This window comes from Strix uralensis, chromosome 20, assembly GCF_047716275.1.
Source record: "Strix uralensis isolate ZFMK-TIS-50842 chromosome 20, bStrUra1, whole genome shotgun sequence".
Classification (NCBI taxonomy): Eukaryota; Metazoa; Chordata; class Aves; order Strigiformes; family Strigidae; genus Strix; species Strix uralensis.
Window position 1 is genome coordinate 13,273,204 of NC_133991.1, and position 22,156 is coordinate 13,295,359.

At 43.7% G+C, this 22,156-nt stretch overlaps 1 protein-coding gene and 1 long non-coding RNA gene across 5 annotated transcripts in view; one reads left to right on the forward strand and one right to left on the reverse strand.

The window, feature by feature from the left end:
* Positions 1-18,542, reverse strand: part of LOC141952753 (uncharacterized) — a 48,409-nt gene extending 29,867 nt beyond the window's left edge. The window contains exons 1-2 of one of the 2 annotated variants that reach the window (XR_012631728.1): positions 17,676-18,542; positions 11,415-11,527 (exon numbers count right to left, since the gene is read on the reverse strand). This is a non-coding gene — a long non-coding RNA (uncharacterized LOC141952753). The remainder of the gene's footprint in view (positions 1-11,414; positions 11,528-17,675) is intronic. The other variant, XR_012631729.1, reaches the window with a different exon arrangement.
* Positions 18,543-18,589: 47 nt separating this feature from the next.
* The window catches only part of PAFAH1B1 (platelet activating factor acetylhydrolase 1b regulatory subunit 1), a 37,623-nt gene continuing 34,056 nt past the window's right edge, over positions 18,590-22,156 (forward strand). For 2 of the 3 annotated variants that reach the window (XR_012631654.1, XM_074890161.1), the window contains exon 1: positions 18,590-18,801. The gene's annotated coding sequence lies outside the window, so the exon portion shown is untranslated. Of the gene's footprint in view, positions 18,802-18,991; positions 19,042-22,156 lie in introns of those variants that run through there. The other variant, XM_074890162.1, reaches the window with a different exon arrangement.

Consider the following 22,156-nt stretch of genomic DNA (forward strand, 5'->3'; position numbering starts at 1 on the left):
CAGGGAAAGCCACCCGCAACCAAAGCAAATAAGTTTAGTCTTAAAACCTCTTGCAAAATACTCCCTATTGCCTGTCCACAGACAGTCCCCTGCCTGCGGGATGGATGAGTATGGAAGAGGGTTCAGGAGGAGTTCTTCTAACCTGGAGCAGACTCTTATCCTACTGTGGTAAAAAACCCCACAAAATTCTGTGGTGCCACAGACATTTAGGAGGAGGATGATATCATCCCCTGCGATGGCAGCTGACTAGACTCAATTACAGACAGTCCATCCCAATTGTACGTTCCTTCAGCAGATTTTCAACTGGCATCTGAGAATGTGAGATTGTTGATAAACAAGCCCTGAATTACATTAATGACAAAGTGATAATATCTTTGAACTCATTTTGGTTTGGTTCTTTCACATGTTATTCATCAACATTCTAATATCAAAATAAACAAATGTAAATACTGCCTGATGATGCTGGTAAAAAACATCAATAGAGATTGAAGAATTAATTAAAATGGAGAAAAATTTTCTGGTGAAGGACCTATCTGGCACTTTATGTTTTGAAACATGTAAAGCTGACCATTCTCTCCTCTGTCTTTTCTTTTTGCTTGGACTGGGCACTGCCTTCACCCATGCATGCTACTACATTAAGGAACGGCCCTTGGGAAGCTGATGTGAAAACACCTTTCTTCTGGGCCAGAATGATGGAGGTTATTCTAAAAGCAGTTATGTTAAAAATGTAAGAAAAAGGCCCAAAGTCCTCATTTCTTTATACTGCACAAAGATAGTGAAGCATTTCTGGACCTAGCCAGAAGCAAAAACTTGTTATTTCAAGTTGTTTTTCAAAATAAATCAATTTTCAGGGACTCAGATGGCTCTGCTTGCTCGCTGGGTGCTGGCCAGAGACGACGGATACCCGTAGGTTTGCCGGAGTAGCTGCGTAACCGTGTCCTAGTGAACGGCAGCGCCGATGCCTTCTGTGGGGCTCTGTGTGTTCGGTGACGGGGGCAAGCGGTGTCACTTCAGCAGTTACCGTGTCCTCTCCTGGGAGTTGTGTCCTGCCACCGGCAATCAAAAACTCCAGCTCATGAAGACTCTTCTCTCTCCGAGCTCTCTGAAAGGAGATCTCCCGCCTTCTTGCAGGCAGCCAGAGGGCCGGTCAGTTGGGCAGCGGGGAGAGGTGACTAGTGGGGTGCTCTGGAGGCGAGCAGGGTGCCGGGCTGTTGGATCTTTGCAGGCGGTGTCTGTGAGCAGCTGCCTGCAGCTCGCAAGCCACAGGTTGTTACGGCCCGATGCAGACACGGTGCCGGACCCGGCGCAGAGGCCGTCTGGTGGGGTGCTGACTGCAGAGCAGCAACGCCACGAGAGGCTTGTTTAAAAACACAGACACGTAAGCAAGACAGAAACCCCACCTCCGTGTGATCATCTGAGCAGGATCAAATGGGTAGAAATGCCACAGAGAGACACACTCCTCCCAGCATAATTGTTACTATCACAGCTGTGGTGGGGAGAGGGGGAGGAGGGCGGATGATGCAAGGAGCTTGGCGTCGTGCTCCGCAGTCACTCGCCTGCGCCTTCCGCAAGAGGCAAGGAAGCGCTGGAAGCCACCGGCGAGTCTGCGGGCACGCGGGGCTGGGCCACTGCGGCTGCATCGGCTGCATCGGCTGCGCGACCCCCCGCCGCACGCCGCCCTCCCGCCCATCCCTCTTCCACCAGCACAGCCATTTGCTCCAACACCCCTTCTTACTCGCTTCTTTTCAGAGCTCATTACCAAGAGTAATTAAATGGTCAGAACGTCCCCAGCCTTAACCCTGTTTGGTAGATGAAGTGGATAATTAAGTGTTGTTAGCTCCATTTTGCATCTATGGAAACTGGTGAGGGAGGCTAACACAAGGTCACGGGGCTGCTCTGAGTCAGCTCAGGATTAGAATACATCAGTCACTGACTCCTTCATCCAAAAATGCCGGGATAGTTCACTGATTTTAAGGAGTTATGGATCAAAACTGCTATTCCTGTCTTATCACTGAGAAATCTAGTGCAGAGAAGCATTACAGGATTTAACCGAATCAAGTATCTGAGAAATTGAAATGAGCACTAATATTTTGTATTTCATCTGTCAGGTGAGATAACCACCACCTCTTTTTAAACAATCTCAGTTTGATGTAGCTAATTGTTCTTATATGCCTGTCCTTGCACTAATACATAACGAAACAGCCAGATGTGAGCAATCTGATACCCGGCCTGTGGAACGGAGCTGTAAATATTGTTATTTGTAGCTGCCTAGGCAGAACCACCACTTGTTCTCCGTCAGAGTTTTTCCTTTGAGTTAAGCACAGCACAGCTCTGAGAGGCTGGACAAGCCTCTCTCTCCCCCGAGAGCACCTTCCCCGCGTTGCCTGAGCCGCGCGAGGCCGGAGATCAAACTGCTGTATCCTGCGGACTATATATAGCTCTAGTCCCATAAACTATTATCTCACTTCGGGCCAGTCAGCTTGCTTCATTCAAAAGGGTCCTAATCTTGCCCTAACTGCCAGCCTGAAGGTGGAATGCTACTTTCAGATTATGAGAGAGGCCTAAAGAGAGATGAATTTTTTTAATATTCCCCTTTCCCTCATTTTTTTAATACCTTAGTACTTATGCAAGATACCACAAATTGAAGACCTCTATTTATTCACAATACATGTACAAAACTGACAATTTTTCTCTATATACATGTCGCAACCTGATTTCTAGGGAGTGGAAAAGACTTCAAACATTTTTAATTGTTGGCTTCGCTCCTATGGCAGACAAGTAAGGCGCAAGAAAAGACCACATGCACTTCATGCAGGGACCTCCAGACAATCACCAACGTGGACAACTACTATCCCAACAAACACAGGATCATTTGAACTATCAGCTTCACTGGGCTATCCTGTCTCCCAAATCCTAACTGTCTTCCAAAGCTTTCTTGGGAAATGCACGATTATACCCACATAATCACAACAAGCGTTGAATTCCATACATCCATTTAGACCTAGGGAAAATTTGTGACAGATTTAAAGAGTGGGAAAAGTAGACCCCCTCAGTAATGTGTGTGTAACAAAAAGCATCTTACAAAATCCACAGAAGTGAAAAAGCCTTTAAAGGACAATTGCGTTTATTAAATGTTGAAACAGTATAAAAACCAGAATTTGAAAATTGCCCTTATACCTAAAATTCCTGATGAGAACGGAGTGAAGGATCATTTCTTGCCAAGTAACGCAGGTATAACCAGGTGAGATCCACCTGTGCCATGACACCCAGTACCAGACATGGGCTAACATTCCCTAAACTGGCTCAATACTCCAAGGCAGTTCAGAAGGTAAATGACCTGGGTAGTTCCTTTCTAGTATGGACAGACCCAGCACCCACAGTGTGGCACAGTTCTGCTCTTAGGCACTGAGGAAGTGCTGTAAACGTATAATACTGGAGCCATCCAAAAGATTTAGACAGCTTTATTGCTTAAAAAAACCCAACCCAACCCAACCAACCGACCAACACAACCCAAAGCAAAGACTCAAAACCCCAAGCTTTCTAGAAGAATTAGAGGCAGCTGGACCTGACATAGGGACTGGAGAGGCGGTACAGCGATGCTCCCTCTCCCTGGCTCAGAGCTGCCTTTCCACTTGGCTCGGAACCAGTGTCATCGCTAATTGGATGCTGAGGGATGGATCTGGCCACCTGGCACTCTGTCTGGCTCCGAGCTGATCACCAACTCGCTTGGCAGGCTAAGTGGGGAACTGGCCACCTGGCTAATACGAGGGCTACAGAATCTCTGACGGGCTGGTTGCCAACCTGCTAAGACATTTTTTTATTGGGATGATGACAGTCACTTCTCTCTTTTGCTGCATTCATCCTTCTCATCACAACTTGTATACTCACAAAGAAACACCAACTCGTGACCTCCTCCTCTCTACTTTCCTCTGCCTGCTATGATGGATAAAGACAGGCTCCTGCCTTAATTGCTAAATGAGAATACAATGAGCTTCTCACCTTCTCCTCCAATTTCTTTACATTATTCCAAGTTCCCTACCCCCACTCCATCCTGTCTCTTGCTTCTCACCATCATTCTCAACACTCCACATTAAATTTTGTATTAGCTGATGAGTTTCACAATAATTTTTGAATGGTGCAATTTGTTGCGTATTTTTTAATTAGTAAAAATACTGATAAAAATTAAGAATAACATCAAAACAAAGAACCGGACAAGAATAATGTGAAATCAGATTCATGCCTGAAGGCTAGATTCTCCAGTTCCCTTACACCCTGTGTTATTATTAGCACTTGCAAAACCTCAGTGAGAAAGGCCACAATTTTGATTTGATTTTTTTTACATTCATTTTGCATATATGTAAATTACTCCACAAGGAGCACAGCAATGGAAAATGAAGAATGAAGCTCACAAAAATACATCCGTAAAGAATTCTAGAGTACTGTCAGCGTCACACAGAGAAACATCCTAAGTTAAGGTATGAAAATTAATTTCATTACTTCAAGATATTAAAGAAAAAAGTATTACAAGTATTGAAATTTTCTACTCAAATCCAAACGTACTATGATGAGGTTCTGCAGTGTTTTTAAGCTGGTCCTGGGATACAGTAAGTAGCTAATGTCAGGCTCTTACATCCGTTAAGAATGATCTGAAAATAATGTCCTTTGTTAATTGCAATCATTGTACAGGAATTAGATCAGTGATTGGAATAGGGCTATATTCACTCCCGGTGTGACATCCTTAATATGCACCAAAGGTTCACTTGCACCTCAAGGAACCAGCTCCAGTCAGCTTTAACGGGGACGTCCCATGAGCTTAAAGAGCTGGATGGGGCTCAGAAGAAGTAACGCAGCCCAGGGGGTGGATCTTCCCAATTCTCAACAGCCATAGTTCAACTGAAGGTAACGGAAACATTTCAGTTTATCCAAGTGAGATTATGGAACTTGTTTTTCTCTTTCATTCTACATATGCCACAGCTACTGGAGGGAAGTATACTGTAGTTCTAACATCCCAGTTTAACCCAATACGGCTTGGCACTGGTGCTGAGGGCAGCAGCCATGTGCTTCTCCACCCTCCCATTTCCACACTGATACAGCCCTTTTATTTGTCCCAGCCAAAGTTTTCAGGTAGCTACATGAGGAAACCCATCACAAAAAAAAACTGGGGTCGTTTTTCACTCTTGGTTGTGTTTATCTTCGATTGTTCTCCCATCCATTCATCACACGGAGGGAGGGAACAGCAAGGGGACAGAAAGAGGAGGTTGGGAACTGCAGCAGGGGGAGGACTTCTTGTAGCTGCAAGTGCTCCCAGAGCAGCCAACAGTTACTGTGAAAGCACAGGAGGAATAGCTCAGCTCTAGTAACTGCAGCACCAAGGAAGTGTTCATGGGACTCATCTAGCAGCAAAAAGATGTTACGAGCTGAAAATACGCACTGGGAAATGTCAGAGTGATATACTGAAGTAGCAAATGTGGTTAATCCTGAAGAAGTCTCTTTATATGGAATAATTCTGTTCAATTTTCTGAATCCGCATGGTAAGTTCAGCCCAAGCTTTTAGCAATATTATAAGCATGAAGGTACCTAGCTAAGCTGTATTATTTACACACACACGGTGTCTATGTCTAATAATATATTAATAGACACATATATTTGCACTAATAAGTTATTAGAAATTTACACTTTGTGGTCCAAGATAACAATGTTAGGAAAGAAAGGAAAGGAAGGAAGGTGGTCAGGCAAGTGAGGTGATCAGTCACTTTGTCTCCCTTTTATTCCCCTCCTACATGTTGTTTCAGCGTGTTAGTGCCCTGAGCAACACCACAGCTGAGACAAAATGTTCATGTTTTAATTCACTTCCAAAATTCAGTTTGGGGAAGCTGTCTGTCAGAAGCAGACATTTAGACAAAGTGCTGGTACCTCTTTAGAAGTACAACAGCTATGTGCTTCCATGACTCTGAACTTTCCTGGAATTAACCTACTTATCTTTTGTAGCCTTTTTTTTTCTTTCCAATTTTCATAATAGCCCTGTAATTATAGGAAGAGTATTTCTCTACAGTCTAAAGGTGGAAGAAAGTATTTTAGATACTCATTAAGACAGGAATGAATGTTAAACTAATCAAGTTGCTGTCTTCAAATTATTTTTAACCTTTTTTTCAGCTGGACAACTGATTTTCCTGCATCCATGCTGGAGGTTTCAGGAAACTCTTACTGCTTTTTAGGGAGCTCTTACCAGCATAAGCACCATCGCTGACTACCTTTGAGCAGCGTTTACTCTCCTTTACCTGATGAGCCTCTACCAATAAAATTACTGCCAATCTTCGTAAGAATTTATAGGTGAGTCAGGAACCCACACACCAAACCACAAACATCCGCAGGCACCGAAAGCACTTCCCTGTCCTTGGGAAGCCTCCTCCTGCAGGGCATCACCGCCCCTTCGCAGTCACCATGCTGGTTGCCTCGCTGGTCACTCCAGTGCTCTCGTGGAGAGTGGGGACAAAAAGGCTTTGGGGTGCACTTGGCCCAGGGTACCAGCTGACTTGTCTGCATTTCCATTGCTTCCACCGGTACCGGTGTCTGCCCCGGGTCACGGTGTCTCCTCACAGCTGGACTATGGAGCCCCCACTGCTCGGAGTTTACATCAGAGAGGCTCCTGCTTGCTTATCTGAGCCCACTTCTCCATTCAGGCTTTGCAGCCACGTCCAACCTCACTTTGCTGCCCTTTATGGCTCACAGCTCACAAAAACACTGTACTACTAATATTAAACAAAGAAAAAAATCCAGTGATCTCAGCTGACTTTCCATTTCAGGTGTCTAAATGTCAGGCTACAAGAGGCTCTCTTGCGCTCTCTGACTCTGGATCAGAGCTTGAACTACCAAGTTATGAGGCACCAGCTCAGTGGCACAGAGCTCCTTCCTGCGCGTTCAGCCGGCTCAGCTCTTTCTGATCCATTTTTCTGACTGGCGGTGCATCCCATCAGCAAGGCCCCACATTATTTTTTAATCTTCAGCCGGTAAAGGGCTGCTGAACAAGTATGATTGTCATTTCCAAGTGTGACATTTAGCACTGCTGGTGTTTTATTTTCCCCATCTTAGGTGTCAGTGGAATACTTGTTGCTGTTTGCTAACAGGCTTTGAAGACTTCCAGCCACAGACAAGGATGATGGAGACTGTGGGACAAGGGATTTATTACAAAACCTCAGCATTTGGCGCTGTCTTAGTAAAGTATGTGGCCCTCTCTCTGCTATTTAGGTGTCACTGCTAATACTGACCCAAACTGGAGCCGGGTGCTGCAGAGCCCCTGCACAAGCCAGCGAGCTGTTCCCTTGTTCCTCACCAGTGCCCCCACTGCTCTCCAGTGCTCACAGCAAACACACCGCTCACTTCTTGGTTCTGGAACTCACCGCAGTCACCCATTGGTAGCCTGCAAGCAACTCAATTTAAGTTCCCTGTAAAAGGTTGTTTTTCTTTAACTGGTCTGGCAGCCCCAGAATAGCTCTGTGCACTCCAATACATACAGTACTGTAAGTAATGACAGATAATGCCATCGAGGTCTTTTCCTAGAATATAGGGATTAACTCACCTCATTAAAATGTACACGTTCTGCATAGCATAATGAAGCTACTTCAGGACAGCGGTTTAAGTTAACCCAAAGATATTAAGTTCTGTGAGAACTAGGATGATCCCTAGCTGTCCTCTTACTTCCCTGTATTCAGATTTTTATAACCTTTTTAGATTAGTATGTAGATATCATAGCACTGAGCACTTTTGAAAACCTAAAATAGACTACATTAGCTTAAATTTCTAGGTAGTAAAGAAACTCGAGAGGAGAGAAACATAATTAACTTGGAACATGGAAAGATTCCCTTGTGGGAAAAACACCCTGAACTAAAAAAGGTAGCTTGTACAAAGTACCTAACAGTGAGCCCACAGAATCTGGCAGGTTATACACTCTGAAGACTGATGTCTCAGGTTGAAGGTGGAAAGGTTTTTGGTTTATTTTCCCTTGAGCATTTGTTCTCAGACATTTAAAAATGATCTGATTTTTTTTTTATATTAAATGTAATCATCGCAGTTTTCAGTGCTTGGTCTTTTTCTGTCAAGAAAATTACAATAAAAGCTGTGTTGCTGGAATTGCCTACAGGTACTTCTCTACATTCAAAGGGTGCTTCTGAGAGCTACGCTAGCACACGGAGCCCTGTTCTGTGCACGTTAAAACAAAAGGTGAAAGTATCCTGAGCGTCGGTAGACAGAGAAGGCAGGAGATGGAGAAAGCAGAAGTCTGTACAAGATCAAGCCCTCCAAAAACCAAACCAATTTTCCCAAATGATTCAGGTTTTTTTCCTCATAACTTGCTTTTTTCTTTTCAACTCACTAAAGTAACTCTTAGCTGTTTCTGGGCTGCTTAACTTCTGTTTCTGCAACAGCCTCTGTGGCAAATGACGACTGCATATATATTTGCTTCAGAACCACGCTCTTAGGCTGGTATTTACCAGCTGTGCAAATGCCTGTTCATACAGATGTGGAGGTGGCTACAGAAAGGTGAATTTTACAGAACTGACTGTTGATCTATTACAGCTGAAAATTTTAAAGTCCAGACTCCCATAATAGTTTTTACTGTCTTACCATAATTCAATTTCTTTTTAACAGCCTTACCTAACTTAATTATTCTGACATAACATGTCAATCAGTTGCCCCCCCAACACTGTTTGTTTTTTAAAAAATTGTGGTTACATTGCCAACTTAAAACAAAACAAAAGATACTTCCTTCAGCTGTGTTATGTACCATCAGCCTGATGAATTCTAAGTCCTAAGAAATAAGAGTCCTAGGAAATATTGCTGTGGGAAGACACAACTTCTTATTTGTGCGATTCTCAGTCTCTGCTGACTGGTCAGAACCTTTGGCTGTTTCACATCCTTCTGAACACACCCTTAAAAGATGCAAATTGTTTGTTTGTTTGTTTTTGAAAAATTCCAGAGTAGCTCTGTAAATGCAACATTTTGGAAGACTACTACAGATTAGATGTGTTCCACACAGTTCATATCAATAAATCTGCTTTATCAGTATGTCAGAAATCTTGGGAGATACTTTGCATTGTCTTGTGCCATAAGCTGGCAGAACTGTTCTAATCTCGTATATCCTTCACAGAGCCTGCTTAATAATGAAAAAGCTGCCATACAAGATAAAGAAGTGAATACAGATAACACAGTGAAGCCTGAAAACGGGGACAGAGAAAACTCTCCAGGCCAAATGGAAATCTACTGGGATTCTGTAAATTAACCAAAGAGGAGTTCATTCCCTTTTTTTTAAGAATTAGTATATCAGTCTCAATTACTAGAAAGTCTTCTCAATTCCAAATACCAATTGTTGTTATTTATTAACACAAATTCTAACCAAGGATGTCGCTATGCATTAAAATGGTAACAAACTGAACCTCACAACTGTAATTTTTATAATTCCAGCCTCACATCTTATTCCTAGTTAAAGTTGTATGTCACTACTGGATAAGCCAGGAGGAGTACTGATGTAAAATAAAGGGTAAACACTCTTAAAACCACGTCCTGTCATCCGCTGAGACCACTCTGTCCCATGTCTCTTTCAGTCACATAATAATCTATTGAATTATGAAACTATTCACTAAAAGATTCTATTACCTAATGATAATCTTATTTTAGTGCAGCTTTAACTGAAAGCAATGGAAGTTTTGCCTGCAAAATGTTATGTCACGGTTGGATGCTAATTGTTTACCTTCAGGTAAAGTTCTACTCCCTTTTTCATAGAGAGCTCTTAAAATCATCAATTTTTTAGGTAACACACATTAATTTAATGAAATTTGCTTAGAGTTTCCTGTTTGGAATGAATACAGAAAATACAGTAGAGAGTCAGGGACAATTCATCCTTTCCAAAGCATTTTTATTTAAGTGTGCTTTCTAACCTGGCCAAAAAAGTCAGCTCCTGAAATGTATCTTTTTCTAATTATATATAAACATAATAAGGTCACTGAGGGCACTACATTATGCTTAGAACTAATAATAGAAGTATACCAAAGGTCTGAGAAAGCACTTCAGCCAGTAGAGTGTGAATGCACATTAACGTCCGGCTGTAGACATTACAGACCAGTTAGATGATTAATTCTATTGCAGTCACCTGGAGCTTTACCACTGGTTTTGAAAGGGCTTTTTTCCAATACTTGCTAACATTATTTTTTTGGTGACGTTTATTGAAGCATAAATATAAACAAACTTCATAAACATGAATTAATAATGCTGGTATTTTAAATGTTTTAAGAAGTATTCAGAAGACGTTAAATGATTTGCCCGAAAGAGGAGGAGTTATCGAGAGAACAAAGCACAGGACAACATCACAGTATGTCAGTGTTAAGAATTTGTAACTTTTCCAAAAATGAACAGATGTTCCTTCTTTCTACCATTTTCCTCACTATTCAGAATTATAGCTTCAGCTAGAAGGGATAAAGAAATAAATGTATTCATGTACTACAGAATGAATCATTTTACTCCTTCTGCCATTTACAGTTTCCAACACCGAACTTCCACATGGGTAGTAGTGTAGCATCCCAAGAGTAACAGCAAGCACTCTGCCCCACTCTGCCTTCTTTCTCTGTATTTGCTGTCTGACAAAGTTTTAAATCTCAGATTTTTTTCTTCCTAGAAAATACCTACTATGACAGGCGATGTCTCTAAGTGGTCCTTCTTCAGAACCCATTTGAGATAATATTAATTATAGCCATTCTCCAGAGGAAAGACAGTGGTTAAAAGGCAAGCTAAGGTTACTCTTTCCTTATGAGATATGCTGTGAAGAACAGCCATGAAGAATTTCATTACTAGCTAGCATTATACTGAATCACACACAGCTAATGAGTATAATTGCATTCAGAAAGTTTCATTTTAAGAATGTGTCAAACATATAATTTGATCAGGGTGTGTGAGTATCAGTGCATGGTACATTCTTATGTCTGTGAATCAGAAGGCGTTATGAGCCACCTACCTCCTGGTAGTAGGGAAGCTGCAATACTCCTTCCTGTTAGAAAGAAACTTGGACCATTTTTTCAAAAGGTCACAGCAGTCTCAGCACACATCTATTTCAACTCCTCGGCCTTCCAGTTAGACCAGTAACATTCACAATTTACTGAGAAACAATAGTTACAAAGTTTCTACTCTAAAAGAGAATTTAAATTTTCTAGCAATAATGAATATGTTCCTGATTTTAATGGGGGAATAGATTGTCAGTTTATTAAAGTTTGGAAAAGGTTTATTAGCTACATGTATTGTACATTAGGAAAAGAGCATTAATCTTCCCTTTAAGAGGTAAGTATTTCTGTTCAGGATTATATTTTTGTCTAGAAGACATGTAAGATTAAAAATCATGTTTCAAATAGCTACTGAGGGGGCTTCCTGCATACCTTAGGCTGTGTGTTACAGCTCTCCTCTGTTAGCTCGTTGGTAACTTCAGCCACAAAGTCCATCATCCTTCTGGAGAGCAGCCCCTGGGCCGTCCCGCCGGCTCACTCTGCACCTGACGGGAACAACGGGGTGTTATGGCAACGAGACAGGCAAGGACTGCAAGCCAGCGATGCCCAGAAATTCCCTTCAGAACTGCCACGAGGCACAGTGCCTATCTAGCTTCTTCCATCTCCCACATCCATGGTGGAAATGACATTATGAGTAACATCCTTCTCTAATTTTCATGGATCAACTAAAGATACTCATACACCAAAGCTGTATTCAGAATGCTGCGGCATCCTCGGGGCAGAGGCTGTGTTTCCCATTGTTTTACAACATCTTGAGCAACAGATTTCTGCTGTAAAAGCAGAACTTTAAAGAGCTTCTGGTGACTCTGCAATAACAAACTATGTATGGCTGAAAGTGATTTAGAGGATTTGTTTCTTAACTTAGAAGCAAAATCCCAATTTCTACATGTTATATATAAACAATAAAATTATAAAAGCATGAAAAATAACACGAGAACATCTTTTAATATTAGGTTGAGTGCAATGAAACTACCCTTTGCTATATGATGATTATATAAAGTGCAAACAATGTCATTTAGCATTGCCGGCAGTGCTTTATTATTTCAAGTGAAAAGGGATATAGTGAAAGGAATTTAGAAGGGGGGTGGATAGTGTCAGCAGTAACGACGTACATGATTACACATTACTATAATTAGCAATGGAATTTAAAGAATTAAAAGCAACATATTTGCTTTGTTTTTAACTATGCTTTTGACTCAGCAGCAATTCCATTGATATACTTGGCAGAAAAGTTAATCTCTGTCTTTTTTAAAATATAAACCCATTAGAAGGAGAAATGCTGTGACCAAAGGTAAACACTTCAATATAAAAAGGGCCCTAAAAAACCCTCCAGAAGGCAGTTTAATCCAAATCGGGGATAACTATGGATTAAGAATACACTGATGTTGGTTTGTTCTCCCCTCTTTTAATACTACTACCTTGTGCTAATGTGCTTCGGACCATTTTCCCCAACCCTTATGCTGACCAACTCTTATGTCGTAGTTGCTTTTTTTACTTTGATGCACCAATTTGCGCAGCAGCCTGACATCGCCACTCCCAACAGTCTGTACCCTTAGCTTCTTTAATTTCATTCTGCAGTGTGGCTTCTAAAGGTTATAGGTGTGAATGAAGAAGTGATGCTGAGGCACAACAAAGGCTTGCACTTGGAGCACGCCAAGCTTTGCTTAATTGCAGTTGCAATAGGCTTAGAAACATATCTGTGAGACTGATGAATGACTTATCTGCTCTGAAATATCTGCATGTGCATTTGCAGCAGTTTTCTATGCAAATCAGGTACTTATGCACACAAATTATTCTAGTTAGCTACAGGAGTCTATGATGACCTAATCTGCATGTTCAGCTGTAGTACACCTCTAAATTAGCATGAAAACTGTGCATCTTTTGCATGCAAAAATGCATGCCCAGTTAAACTTAAAGGTGGATCTTTTATTATCTCTGCATTGCTTTACTATGCTTTTAGTTGGAATGTACACGTTACTGGAATTCACTTTAACTCATAAAAACATTTTGAAGATATAAGGAATAATTTGCTGAAAATATTAAATAAAAGGTTTAAAAATAAATATATTCATCCTTTGAATAAGTGTAATTGTTAAAATTTGGGAACAGAAAACATCTCCTTGTATGTCAATAAATACCTGCAATTAATATTCTTATGTTAAAAACTTTGTCAAGGTTATTATATGCAATACTTGTTTTCACAGCATCACAAAAAAGAATACTCTTAATATCTCACTGTCTGGGGACAGAGAAGGTTGAACGTGAGGCACGGCAGACTCTGATTACACCCTCGCTAAAACACAAAATAGCCAGCAGATAAATTGTGACTCAAGAAGGGAGCCAGGATAGAGCTGTCAGATAAAGCTGTACTTCAAAGGTGAACAATAAAGTTTATATGAGGTCCTCTGTCAGGGTACAGCCAGTAAAAACGAAACCGGTACGCTGGTGAAATGCTACTTGTACCTGGACTTTCATCTTTTGGCTCTAGGACAAGCAGTTGCTGGACTAACACGTGAGTTTGAAGAAGGAAGCATGTGAAAACACTATCCATAGAAATCCAGACTATTAGATCAAGGTGTAGAAAGACAACATCCTCACTGCTAGTAGCACAAACGATTTATAACCTATGCACGATGACCAGCTGAGAAGCAAAACGGAGTGAATACAGGCATGGGAACTTCGAGTAGTGAAAATGGAAGACTTGTGGAAAAATTAATTTTCACTTTCTTTATAATAAACTTGAAGAGGGGTTCACTTCAGTAAAGAATTCTACTGTGAAGGGTGAAGACTTTGCCCAAGGCCAAGGTTCTCAATACATTTGAGACCGGATTTGTTTATCTTCTCTTCTTTTTAATGCTATTAAGAAGGTCGGTAGAGACGGATGCAGTCACAGACTGCCCTCTCCCTTACGGGATAACATAGAGGAAAGGCCGCAGGAGTGCTAGAAATAGGATTTCTAAAATCCAAATATACATTAAAAAGGAACCTGGATGCTTTTGTGGTGTGCTTTGCATTGGGAACACAACATTTTCCCACATATGGGTATTTTCTCTGTTTTGGTTGCAAAAATAACAATTTTTTCAATATCTTTAAGTTAAACCCCAAGTGATGTTAAAATTTAAAACTATACAATGGCAGAAACTTTTGCATGTACTTCCATCTATAAAAACAATGAAGTGGACAATTTTTCAGATTTAGAGGCAAGTCTTGCTTGAGCCACAGAGAAGTCACTGTTTACTAGTGAACAAGAAGATGAGAAAATTCTCACTTCTCATGACTTATTCCAAGGACAGGGTTAATGACACAGGCGGACATGCCCACTGACTCATTAAATTGATTGGCAAGACACAGCTAGAAGTTAATTTTCCTTTAGTATGTGCTCAGACACCTCGTTATGACAGTATTTGTGTCACCAGAACCTACTCCTGACCTAAAACTCAGTCGATCTTTCAGTTCAAATCTGTGGAGGCATTTCCATACAACTTTTTCAGCGCTCTGCAGTTGTAGCAGCTCATACCTTTTGTAGGTCAGGCACCACGATGCACTTGCAACATACAAATTCCCTGATTACAGTGGTGCAGTCACCACGGATGCTTTGCTACACAAATATGTACCCACCTAAAATATTAATGACAACTTTCATTCATAGGCAACATATGAATTATCAATGAATGAAGTTTTAAGTGTTTAGCAGAAACCTTTTAGCAAGGTTTGATGTAACATTTTGAAATATGTAATCTCCGGTGCAGTAGAAATAGCTGTGTATGCCACCCCATATGGTAAAAAATACACTGAAGAAGCCTGGCTCACTCTGAAGCGTGGCTCTGCAAGTTGTAAACATTTACTTTAGGAATATGCTGAAGAAAAAATTGAGGTTGGAATCAGAAGGAGCTCTGCAATTGGGATCTGCACATCCCCGCTGAGGCAGAGGGTGTGTGTTTTCTATTATCAAGGTACACTGTGGCAAGAGAGGAAACGATCAAGAAAAATGGGCTCTGAGATTCCTCATCATTCAGCCGTGCTGGGAGATGAGAATTTTTTTCCATCCCAGTATCAAGCAATGATATGACAAGGGAGGCCAGCTGTACACGGAGAATAAAACACCTGTGTCATGAAAGTGTTGGGAAAATTCATTAATCTCTGTGAAAAGGATTTAACTTCTTGGGTAGGTGCCAATTATCACTTGAGTATGCACCCTGAAATACTCTATATGTTAGAATTTTGGGAATGTCAAAGCAGTTTTGCCTGCTTTGCAACCAAACCGAAAGAAAGCACAGGTGAATTGCGTGTACCATTTTAAAAGTCTTATCCTAAATTTCAGTCCCTGTTTCTGCAGATATCCTGCTCACTGGTTGCAGTTGAGATGCTGGGCACCTCCAGAGAACCACAGGCTGGCCGGCCTGGCCCCGGCTCCCGGGAAGGTTACGGAGCCGACCCTCCGGCACAAGGAACAGGCACAAGAAACAACAAGATGTGCGGGAGCAGCCGGCACTGAGCGACCAAGGGCAGACTGGGCTCAACATGCCTCACCCGCCCGATATTCTGCAGCGCGGTGACCGGCTCTGGGGGCGAGGGGAGAGCTCTGGATGTTGGTTACTTTGACTTCAGAGAGGCTTTTGGCACGATCTCCCAGTACCACTACAGCCAAACCAGTGAGATACGGACTAGACAGGTAATCCGTACAGATGGGGTTGAAAGGGCTGAGCTGTGGGGCTCAACGGCTGGCGGTCAGCAGTGCAAAGGCCAGGGCCTTCCGGATGTCAGCTGCACGCACCACAGGAAAACCCAGCACATGGCTACGGGGGATCCACCTGCATGGGAAAAGGGCTCCATCCTTTGCCCACAGTAGGAGTGGAGGGCTCTGAGCTACTTCCAGGCCTGTCCACCTATAACCAGTACATTAAAAGCCAAATGAGCCAATGACTGTATGCCTCTTAAGAGAAAAGAAAATTTACTTAACATGTTTAAAAATTAAAAGTATGTCAATTGCCAGAGAACAATTTAAGAGGCTAAAATTGCCAAATGGCTAATACCCGCTAGGAATTAGAATGTGGGCAGTAATAATCTTCAGTTGGACACATTATTTTTCTGCATACCCGAGTGGCACGAAGGATCGTGCAGATTCGCAGATTTGATCCCCTGTGTTTCTCACATTGACGTGTCTATGAAATACCACTGACATGTGCCTCACGCGGGAACCGGGAACGTCATCTCTGCCACGGAAGGGAAGTGCTATTGCCAGTGATCAGCACAGAAGTTCAGAAGTACTGGGTGGAAAAAAACGCAGTATGGCCAGATCCAATCCTCTTCTTTGGAAAGTGTCTGAACACTTCCTTGAAATGTTGGCCTGGGATACTGACACATGCTCCTCCCTTTTGACTGTTTTTCATTAACAAAAGGATCAGATCCACACTGCGTTGTCTCCTCACAGGAAGAGGAGACAATGGAGACAATAGGAAATTTGGCCTACTGACTTATCCAACTGTTTATCTCATCATTAATTATATTAATCAGTATATTGAAACTGATTTACTCTATACATTTAGTCCATTTTGAATGTCACCAGTGTATTTGGGAATGTCTGTGATATCTCTGGGTGTAAACTACAAGAAATTTTCAATGCTTAAATGGATCTAAAACTTGTGATCTAGTCAATTAAAAAAATAAGTTAAATGCAGGTTCATATTCATTTGCATTGCGTACCGAGTTTAAATAGCCCTCTCTTGCCAACCACTATATAAAATAACAACATAAACAAAAGAGAAAGTGAACAACCATAAGCCACAGCACAAGAGCGAAGCTGACAGAAAGCACTGTCAAGTGCCCTCAGTATATAAACAGAGATTCATTACATAAATTTTAGATATTATTAATCTCAGTTGCTACTTGCAACAGAAACAGATAAAACTATACAGCTTTTGACTATGAAATTTTTGGTGTCCCTTGAAGTTTCTTCAAGTTTTTGCTATACAGGTAATTTTACATGCAGAATTACTTATTTCCTCAAATCGGCATTTCAGAAAACTTTACGGCCCATGTTAAAACATTGTATTATGCTGTTACGCCTGCCAACATTAGAGGTGACTTTGGTCACCAGTCTTTGATACTGACACATGTAACCGTTTCCTGTAACAGCAGGGCTTCTTCTCTTTTTCATCTGGATTTACTGCGATTAAGCAGTTACACTGGTTGGGTCCACTGCCAGCTCATCTCTAGCATTTACCAAACAGAGTATTTTGCAAAGCACCTGGGGAAGGACTGCTGTCACTGATACTCAAACCACTGAAGACCGTAAGGATTGCAAAATCAAAAATTGAGGGGATAATTTGGCTTCTGATGTACATAGTTGCTTGACTATATTTGTCAAATGGCAATTGAGGGAGGCAGCAGCCCATTTCTCCAGGACTCTACTCTTTTGTCAGTGACTTCTAGTGAGCATGTGGATTAAATTATCAGCGGTCTATGCCTCAGCTTACCATTAGGAACACTGATACATTAAATCAAGGATATTTTGAGATTTAACTAAGCAAGGTTTGTAAAAAAATTATGACAACATTCTATGCCAAGCATAAAGTATTATTTTTTTCATACTGATACTGTGAATGTGCACTAGCAGGATGCACAGGGACGCACCAAGTTCCTGGATCTCCAGTTCTGCAGCGGTAACGGTCACAAATCATATGCATGCTTCTTTCAGATCTGTAACTCTAGGTCTGTGGGACAAGGTTACTCACTAAAAATAGTGCTGTCTCAGGAGCAGATTCCACACAAGCCAGAACACGTCACAGCAGTTTATCTCTGTGGCGAGACCAAATGCAACAGCCCACAGAAAGGAGCAGCGTTAACTCCGCTTTGAGACTTTTCTTGGCAGTTGCACCAGTTTGGTTAGAACAAAGTCAGCATCAGCTCCTTCACGGCTATCGGGGGGTGGAAAGCTGTGCCGCACTGCATCGCAGGGCCCCACCTCGCTGCTCTCTTCACAGCTTCGCACAGCACCGATGCAGATATTGTGCATTTCATTGTGTGAGCACTGGTGGACAGTCCACGAAGCATCCTCCAAGCTACACCACACACAAATGTATTTACTCTGCCTTTTTGTTCTCTTCCTAGCCCCTCCAGTAGTACTAAGCCTCTTCACTGGTATTTGCAGGGTTTTTTCCCACTTACAGACATCACTAACGCAGCTTTATCGCTAATTAAAATGCTGATGAAGAAGAGAACAGCAGTTGCAGTGATGGGGGGGGCTGTGCGTGTGCCGGGGCCGCGGGGTGCCACAGCAGCCGGAGCGTGAGGAGCGCAGGGACCTGGAAAGGGACTCTAAGAGGAACTACGAGGCCTGGCGCTAGAGGGAGGCCGGTGCCGGTACCGTACCGGTGGGCCCGCGGCCTGGCGCCGGTAGCGACCCATCCCCGCAGGCCGCAGCTCGCGGGGGATGCTGGGAGGCGGGCGGCGCGGGGCACGTCGGGACAAGCGCTCCCTGCGCCTCCCAAGATGGCGGGCGGCGGCTGTCCCCGCCCCCTCGGCCGCGCACATGCGCAGTGCCGCGGCGGGCCGCGCCGCTCCCTCCCTCCCTCCTGGCGGCCGGGGCGCCACTGACAGACCGCGGAGCGGAGCGGAGCGAGCGGCGAGAGCCTCCGGGACCCCCCCGGACCCCCCTCCTGCTGCCCCGCACCCCGCCCCGCCGCACCGGTGAATGGGAGAGGCGGGCGGCGCCGGCCCCACAGAGCAGAGCGAAGCGGCGGCGCTGGCGGCGGCTCGGGTAAGGCCGGGGCCGCGCCTCCCCTCCCTCCCTGCCTGCTCGCCTCCCCTCCCCCGGCCGCCGTCGCCCCCCGCGGGAGCCTGTCCCGGCCGGTGGCGGGGCCCGGCGGGCCGTGCGGCCGGCACGGCTCCTCTCCTCTCCCCCCCTCCTCTCCTCTCCGGCTCCCCGCCCTCCGCTCCCTCTCCTGCCCCCTCCCTCCTTCTCTCCAGCTCGCTCTCAAAATGGCGGCCGCGCCCGTTGGTGAGGAGGGAGCCGGGGAGGAGGCGGGGGAGGCAGGGCGACGGGGCGGGAGGGAGGGAGGCAGGCGAGGCGGGGGACGGTCCCCGCGCCCCGGCGGGGTGGGGTGAGGTGGGGTGGGGGCCGCCGGGCGCGGTTCCCTCCCCTCTCCGCTGGCCCTTCCCGGGCTTCAGCGCCGTCCTCGCTGCCGGTGACTTAGCAGGAAAACAGGGCGCGGGGGAGGAGTGGGCCAGACAAGGGAGCGGGGTGGGGTGAGGGGGAGAGCAGCCCCCGCGGTGGGCTCCGGCTCTCCCGGCCTTCGTGTGTGTGTCGTCGTCGTCGTCCCCCCCCGTTAGGCCGCTTCATTTCTTCTGGTGACTTAGCAAGATACCGGGGCGGAGGCGATGGGCCAGCGCGAAGAATAATGAAAAAAATACTCAGGGGCGAGGAGGCCGGTGTGTGTGCGCCGGGAAGAATACTGAGCATCCCTTCCCCAGTCCCTCCTGGAGGGTTTCCTCCTGCTCTCCTCTCCCCCGTCCTCTCGAGGGCAAGGCAGCGTTTGTCAGGAGCTGGCCCAGATCTCCGGAGTCGGCCGCAGCACAGAAAACAAAACGAGAATTGATAATACGGGGGAAAGGAGTAGGTGTTATTTTAAGAATTTTTCACATCCACCCTGTTTTCCTGCAGTGATCTAGCAGGGAAAGCATTGATAGGAGGTGGCTCAGACCTTCAGAACCAGCTGCAGTGGAAACGGGGGAGGGAGGTCTAATCTCTCCTTCTTGGGGTCATATCGCTGCCTGGTTGCCTACAGTCGCACAGACTTTCCTTGAAAACCTTTTAATAGCGATCGAGTTTGCTAAAATGCTCTATTTATTGCTACTCTCGAGTTTTTGTTTCGTCAGGAGGTTATACGCAGGCAGGGCTTTAGATGGAAGTTGGGGGGTGGGAGTGGTGTCTCCCTTAAAAAGTTTAGGGTTTACTCAGTTCTGTGGGTGTGAGGTGTGTTGGGTTTTTTTGTTTTGTTTAAGGTGGATGCAATTAAACTTGACCTTTAATACCAATAATAATGTGACACCTTCCCTTTTTTTTGCCATAGTATCACTGGTAAAATTTCCTTGCTGATAGTGCTGCAGCAGAGGGCTTGGTTGTTGCAGGTCAAGTCAATTCATAATGAATTGCCTAACCAGGGAATGGTGGAAGATTAAGCTATATTAAAAACCTTTAATAAACACTGTTTTACTACAAATGTTTGGGCACGTTGACCTGGCTGAATTATGTATTTATGTGGAGATTCTTTTAAGTGTATATTCCTACGACAGCATTGTTTATAGTATTAGGGGATGGGGGTTAAAGAACCTACATTCAGTGATGAACATTTCGTAAATGATTGTGCAGCATTCGGCTGGTTTTCGGAAGAGGGAGGGACTGCTATCAGAATGTTATTTGCCCTTAGAGTCATTTTGTTAAATGGGAAATTTATGTTAGGGAACTAAACAAAGAAAATATTTTTAAACAGAAAGATCTATTGCAAATTTCTAGCTTGTTCTTGGGGATCTCATTTTTGTGTGTTTCTTTTGATATTGCCATGTTTATGGATGCTGTGTGCAGCCATTGAGCAGAGAAGAGACTGGGTGGAGTAAGGAGGCAAAGCTGCGAAATGGCTAGATTACCCTTTCATAGCTTTTTTTTTTTCCCTTTGCTGGGGTGGAGGAATACTAATTGCCGTAACAATGAAGTCTCTTCTTTAGGGAAGAATCTAATGGTGCAGGAACCTTCTGAAATGAAACAAATCTCGCATTCTGTTTTGAGGCTTATTTTTCTGCAGGGTGGATCTTGATTTGTCTGGCAGTGAGAAGTGACCAGTCACTGTTGCAAAGCTGGAATTTTTTTGTCTGATAACGATTTCAGTTTATTGACTTGCATATTCACTTGTTGAATTTATTTTATTTACACTTTAGATAAGAATTATAATTTTTGTGCGGGTATTTTACACACAAGATTCTCTGAAATACAGAGAGCCCCCTGTATTGTTGCTTAGTGCTATTATTTGTTCACGTAACTTCTTGGTTAGACTGGGTTATGGGTGGACACCCAAGAAAAGACAACCCCTGTGTTCTGTGGTGACCACGGTAGAGTAACTCCTATTAGTATACGGACTTAATTGCATTACGCTTCTTCATGGGCTGAGTTCATATAAAATAACATCTCAAGATTTTGGAAGCCCTTTTGAGCAATATGGCTCAGTAAGAGCATTACTGTACCACTCGGGGACTGCTGCATCATGGGGGTAAGACTGATGCTGAAAGTTGTGTAGGAAAGCTGTTAGAACAAAGGATTTGGGGAGTACCGAAGGGATCAGATGAAGCACCTAGGAAGGGCTGCTTGTCGCTCTCCTGTCCCAGCTGTGGCTCATGGCATCCCCATGAATTTAGTGTTGATCAGAGCAAGTACAACACTGAAGACAAATGATTCTGAAGCGGGTTGAGGTTTTGCTTTTTCTTGGGTCCGTCTCAGTTCTGGAGTCCAGTTTTTGATGGTATATGGCCACAGATGAGACTGCGTTTGGTTTTAATTTGCCAAAAATTAAATTAAAGGGTAGTGGCTTTTTTCTAAGATGTAGTTCATTCACTTAGAGTAGATGTTACGGGATTCAATGGATGTGTTCACTACATGCCTGTGTCTAAAAATGTATCCAGGCTAAGAGCAATGAAGAATCCAATAAAACGCTTGCCTCCTTATTTGGGTGAGTTTTGTCCTTGAAATGATGGCAGTTACTTTCAGTGCAGGAGTATTTTAATTTCTGTTCTACAAACGAAAAAGGCATTAACACTTACCTTTATGACGACGCAAGGTCTGTCCTGCATGTATTGCTGACTCTTCTGCCTATACTGTCTCCTATGCTCCACCCAGCCTTGAGTGCTGTTTGTATTCTTTGTCTGCTCTCAACTTTTTTGTGTCTCCAACTTGCTATGGATGGGACAGCTATTGAATTAGCATCTGTTGACTATCTTGACACTTACACTCCAACCTTGTCTGTCTTAAGAACTTGATAACCAACTTCCATCAGTGCTAATTATCATGTGTTTGTACCCACTTGCAGAATATTCTGGGCAAACAGTAGCTGGGAAACCCCTGCCCC